The sequence below is a fragment of the Triticum aestivum genome, chromosome 5B (genome assembly GCF_018294505.1).
Source record: "Triticum aestivum cultivar Chinese Spring chromosome 5B, IWGSC CS RefSeq v2.1, whole genome shotgun sequence".
Taxonomy (NCBI): domain Eukaryota; kingdom Viridiplantae; phylum Streptophyta; class Magnoliopsida; order Poales; family Poaceae; genus Triticum; species Triticum aestivum.
Window position 1 is genome coordinate 14,112,630 of NC_057807.1, and position 6,513 is coordinate 14,119,142.

Consider the following 6,513-nt stretch of genomic DNA (forward strand, 5'->3'; position numbering starts at 1 on the left):
GAGGGAGAGGAGAGGAGGTGGTTTTGGAATGGAGATGATGGAGAGGAGAGGAGGTGGTTTTGCAATGGAGAGAAGATCAGAAGAGGGAGAGGCGAGACGGTGGTTTTGGAATGGAGATTATGGAGAGGAGAGGAGGTGGTTTTGGAATGGAGACGATGGAGAGGAGAGGAGGTAGTTTTGCAATGGAGAAGATCAGAAGAGGGAGAGGCGAGACAGTGGTTTTGGAATGGAGATGATGGAGAGGAGAGGAGGTGGTTTTGCAATGGAGATGAGGGAGAGGAGCGTGCGGCAGCGATTTAGGATTGGGCGAGAGGGCCGGCGCGATGTGACTGGATCAAAATCAAAATCAATTTACCCTTCAATTAAGAAAGCGACCCCACATTAACTAGTCTCCCTTTTATTCTGGGTCATAATTGACCATGATTTCCGCACATAAAATATGTGTTATACATTGCAAAAATAATATAATTTGAAAGTACATTCAGATATGAACCAAACGATACAATTTTTGGTGACATGCATTCACATTTTGCTTGTCACATACAGTACGTGGTCAAACTTTGACCCAAAATACGCAAAACAACAAAAAAATACTTCCAAGACCAACGTCGCTCTTCCGCTCTTCTCCTCTTAAACCACCACTGCTCCTCTCCTGTTCCAATCTAAATCTAGCGCCGCTCCTCTCCTCTTCCATTTCAAAACCACCGCCCCTCCTCTCTTGTTCCACCGTTGTTTGTCAAACCACCGCCGTTTGTGAGGGTGTACTCCCAGAGCGAGCAGGTGGAGTCTTCATCGACCAAACCCAACTGCAAGAGGAGAAAAGCAGTTGGCCCGACAATGCTTCCCTGCCATCGTCTCCCTCGCTGTTCACATCGTCTCACGGGGCGGCTGTCTGCCGCCGAGGAATAGGAGGGGGCTGCCGCCCCCCCCTAGCCCAATAGTCGGGCAGGTTGTGAATTGTCAGGAGGAGCTTAGGGTTGTTAGTATTTGCAGGTTGTGAATTGTGTTTTGTGTTGTGTATTTTGAGAGTACTTTCAGATATGAATGTATTTTGAATTTCAGATTTGCAGTATTGAGCATATGAAGAATTTTATGAATTCTAGAGATCTATTTTTAGCACTTAAAAAATGTAGTTTCATAGGAGTATAAAAGTGCATACGAGAAGAAACTGCAAGATTCAGTTTTAGAGAAGAAACTGCAAGTTTAGTTTCAGATAAGAAACTGCAATTTCAGAGGCAGCGCATTTATATTAACACGACCTTTTCAAACAGGGTTAACATCACGTTGGAAGTTTTATTCATGGTCGAAGATGGAACTACCAGCCAGTTAACATCATGCTGATCAACATTCATGCATAGCACATCTTCATATGATGCACAGTCAAAATGCCCACACAATGTCGAGTGTGCGAAACACAGAGAAAACGAGGGATGAACTTTTGGCAAGTGTTGGACGTGATTTTGGGCTGCCCTGTCTAGGCTTTCAGTTTTAACATGCGCAGCCCACGAACTCGGATGGGAGGGCCTGTTTGTATTTTCTTAGGGCCATCATGTATCGACTGGCCTATGGACCTCCCATCCGAGGTTTTATTTTTGGCAGCCCAATTTATGTATTTTTTTTAAGAAAACGCAGAGGTCTGTTCTATTTTTCAATATAAGAATAGGAACGCCAGGTACAACTTATGTTTCCCTTCTAACTATATTATATATATTTAAATTATTTTATATGTTATTATATATTATTTTATTGTCATCATATATTTAACAGATACTTATATATGTAAGAAAACAATATCCCACATCTTATTAGCTTATAAAAATAATTTCTTAACAAATAAAATCCTGGATTGTTTTGGCACGAAAATCCTAGTGATTGTGTACAAAAGCTTGGTAAGATTTAAGGACGAATGTAATAATATCACTTATTATTTAAATATATTTATAACAAAATGCTCAGCCCTTTTTTATATTGTGATAACATTGCTGGCCCAACCCAACATTATAATTAGAATCAGCCCAGCAAAATCGTGTATCTAGATAAAGTGCAAATGGCCTGTAATTTTTTAGGAAATAAAATAAATGGGCCGCATGGACGCTATATTAATTGTTCACATAGCCCAGCTAATGGTTGTAATTCAAAATAAAATAAAATCAAATTGAATGTAAATTCTACCGTGCAAAAAAAAAGACTGTAAATTCTGAAAGAATGGGTTGAATACGTGCCACATTTTTGGAGGCTGAAATGTGGGCCAATAGGTCGAAGCCAACGCAAGTCGTTGTCAATTTAGTCAACAAATGATTCTGACATGTTAGCCGTTGGATTTACATCCAACGACCGACATCCATCTTCAATCTCTCGTCTTCTTCCTCCAGCGCCGCCGGGACCACCTCTCGCCTCTTGCTGCTAGTAGCTCTGCTTAGCACGCTTCGCTATGAAGCGCTACTCCACCGTTGGCCAGGCCATCCGTCCACCGCTCCACACCTCCTGTTCTTCTCCACCGACTGCCGAACCACACCGCACTAGAACCATTTAACCCTTGTACACCTCTCCGTCTGCGACTCTACTCCCACGTCTTCCCATCTCCGGCTCGTTGTTGTCCGGGGCATCGCCGTTGTCCACCACCTTGGATGCGCTCGGCACGGTGTGGTCAACGTGGTCAACGAACGACACCATCAGAAGTAGACTGTGCGTGGAGAGGCTGACAGTTGGGTCCATGGCCTCACACAAGGAAATGCCTCCTTATTACGCGCAAAATAATGATTCCTCCACCTGACATCTGGGACCCACCGGAAGGGCCTCTGTATTTCGCGAAAAAAACGTGCCCCCCGCTGACTTGTCGGACCCACCAGCTATCTTCGCACGCAAGGAAGTGTCTCCTTATTACGCACAAAAAATGAATACTCCCCCTGCCAGCTGGAACCCAGCATACTGGGAGGCTGACTTGTGGGCCTACCAAGTTGACGGGGACGGAGGGCTTTGTCAACTTAGTCAATATGAAAGATTCTAGCTCCTGTTACCATACGATGTTCATCCAACGGTTATAGTGCTTCTTCAACCTCTGGTCTTCTTGCTCCAGCCGCCCAAACCAGCATCGGTCGTGCCGCGTGCTGCTGCCTCCCGTGGCCGGCTGTGATGCCGCGGAGGCCTCACCGCCCCTACCACCCCCACCGTTGGCCAGGCCATCCCTCTACTCAACCACACCCCTTGTTATTCTGCGCCGACAGAAGCCTCACACCGCAGCCGAACCAGTGAACCCTCGTACCCCTCTTTGTGTGGGCATCCACTGCTGCGTCTTCCTCGGCTCCGAGTCATCCCCTTCCTAGGCCTCGCCGTCGTCCACCGCGGTGGTGCTCTCGGCGCGGCGTGGTCAACATGGTCAAGGAACGACTTCCATCGGACGTGGACTGTACGTGGAGAGGCTGACAGCTGGGTCCACGGCCGAGCAAGGAAGTGCCTCCTTATTACCCTGAAAATAATGATTCCTCCACCTGACAGTAGGGACCCATAGGACGGGCCACCTTATTTCGCGAAAAAAAGTTTCCCCCTGACTGCTGGGACCCACCAGCTACATCTTCGCACGCAAGGAAGTGCGTCCGGGCAAAAAAAAGGATTCGCCTCCCTGACTGCTGGGACCCACCAGCTACATCTTCGCACGCAAGGAAGTGCGTCCGGGCAAAAAAAACAATTTGCCCCCTGACTACTGGGACCCACCAGCTACATCTTCGCACGCAAAGGAAGTGCGTCCGGGCAAAAAAAACGATTCTCCCCTCTGACTGTTGGGACCCACCAGCTACATTTTCGCACTCAAGGAACTGCCTGACTGTCGGGACCCACCTGGTCGAAGCGTATGTAGCGTTGTCATTCTGGTCATGAACATGTATGTACATATGTACTGGTCGATGTAGAGTTGAGCACGTGTCGTAGTAGAGGCGCGCACGTAGCATGTACACGTACGTATAGCGGCGAGGGTGCAAGAAAGAAAATACGGCCACATACGTACATACGGGCAGGGTCTCGAACGCCTACTCGCGCATACGTACGGCCAGGGATTGTGTACATGGCTGGGTCGGAACGAAGAAACAACGTCGTCATCGTGTTCATGGGGAGGCAACGGAATGCGTTGTGTTCATGGGGAGGCAACGGAATGCGTCGTGTTCATCGGGAGGCAACGGAACGCGTGGGAGCCAACCGGTTAGCTCGGAACGGAATGAGTGTCGTGTTCATCGGGAGGGCTTGGACGGAACAAGCGATGGAAACGAGGCCTGGCATAGCGCAGAACGGAGGAAACGGACCTCCTATGTTCGGAACAGGGTCTTGTTGATCAAGAGGGGTGTGGCGTATCGCAAAACAGAGGAAACGGACCTCCTACATTCGAAACGGGGGTCCTGTTGATCGGGTGGGGTGTGGCGTACCGCAAAACGGACGAAATGGACTTGTGTTGGAGCGCTACGGTCGAAACGGGGGTCCTTTTCATCGGGAGGGGTGTGGCGTACCGCAAAACGGGACTCCACAGGATACTGTTCATCTCCACCATCGACCTCCTCCAGCCTCCACGGGCTACCGTCGACCTCCTCCAGCCTCCACGGGCTCCTGTTCATCCAACCTCCACCGCGCGCTACTCCACCGGCTACTACTCAACCATCCCTCCACGGGCACCCCTCCACCGTCTACTGTTCATCCAGCCCTCCACACCACAGGGTCCTGTTCAACCACCCCTCCACGGCCACCCCTCCACCGTCTACTGTTCATCCAACCCTCCACACCACGGGTTCCTGTTCATCCAGAGGCAAAGCCACCGCTCACTGTTCATCCAACCCCCCCCCCCCCCGCAACGCTCACTGTTAATCCCAGAGGCAGCATCGATCTGCTTCAGTTAGCAGTAGTAGCGAAGGAATCGCTCCATTGTGTTTAGTTAACAGCCATCGATCGATCGCTCGGGTTCAGTAACGCGTGGCCTGCAGTGCAATCGCTCGGGTTCAGTTAAAGCCCAATTCCTCGCTCGGGTTCAGTCAGAGCCAACGCCTCGCACACACGCGCATACGTGTACGACAGAAACGCGCATCGCTCTGCCCCTGACCTCCCACTGTAACCGGCAACTCCTCGAAATTTTCCTCCCCCTCGCTTCTACCACGATTTTTTCCGTCAAGGACGGCCCAAAGAATGTCATGCAGCTGCGTCTCCGGCCCGTCTAGGACGAAAAGCTCATTTTCTGTCATGATTTTTTGTCATAGAAGTAGGAGCCCACCACATCCATGATGATACCGAGTTTTTTCACAATTATCGTCATAGAAGTGTCATATGTATGACAGAAAAATATTTCGTTCGGCCCAAAATGTCACGGATGTGTCTTTTTTTGTAGTGTGACAGAATCATTAAAAGTACCTGATGGCCATGTGACGTTGGGCATCTTGCTCACCATGGCACCTTCGCACTCATCGTGCTCACCGCTCACTACCTTGGGCTTCACATTAAAAATCTTCATCCATAAACTGAAGTGTGGCGAGATGCGGAGAAAGGCCTCGCACACGACGATGAATGTCGAGATGTTGAGGAAGGAATTGGGGGATAGATCATGAAAATCGATCCCGTAGTAATACATGATGCCGCGAACGAATGGGTGGAGGGGAAACCCTAGCTCGCGGACAAAGTGAGGGAGGAATCCAACCCTCTCGTGGGGTTCCGGAGTAGGGATGATCTGTCCCGCCATCGGGAGATGATGGCTGACTTTCTTGGCCAGATACCCAGCCTCCCGAAGCTTTTTGATATCCTTCTCCCGGGCGGTAGAGGCCATCCACTTGCCTCCTGCTCCGGATCCGAACATTTTCGGAGGGCCTTGGTGGGCGGAGAAGGCGAACACTTAGGCGCTAGAGCTCGAGCGGACGGGAATGGATGAGCAGAGGAAGAAGAAGGCATGGGTGAAAAAGGGGAATCCTTATCTCTTTATAAAGACGATAAAAACTGTGCGCCTCCCCACTTGCCCCGTAAACTCGCTTATTCCCCAAGCCCCGCATTGATGGTGCGGTTGGGTTACCCACACTCGTATTGATGAGAATCCCATGATAAGGGGACACGATCTCTGCCTCGACAAGATGTGCCAATAAAACCGCCTCGCAATATGTGCAGTAGCAGGTCGGGAAAAACGGTTCGAATAATGACCGGGCCGCAGCGTGATGTCACACTATGAAAAAGTTGTCAGTGGATTAGACTAGTGGAATATTGTGCTCTCTACGGTGGTATGTGGAATTTGTTTTGTAGAGCCGGACATGATTCATGTGTTCAAAATCTACCTTGAAGTATTCGGAGAAGGAACCCGCCTTGCAATGTCGCAGACAATCTGCACGCCGGACTCATCGTCATTGAAGCTTGGTTCAGGGGCTACTGAGGGAGTCCTAGATTAGGGGGTCCTCGGACAGCCAGACTATGTACTTGTGTCGGACTGTTGGACTATGAAGATACAAGATTGAATACTTCGTCCCGTGTCCGGGTGGGACTCTCCTTTGCGTGGAAGGCAAG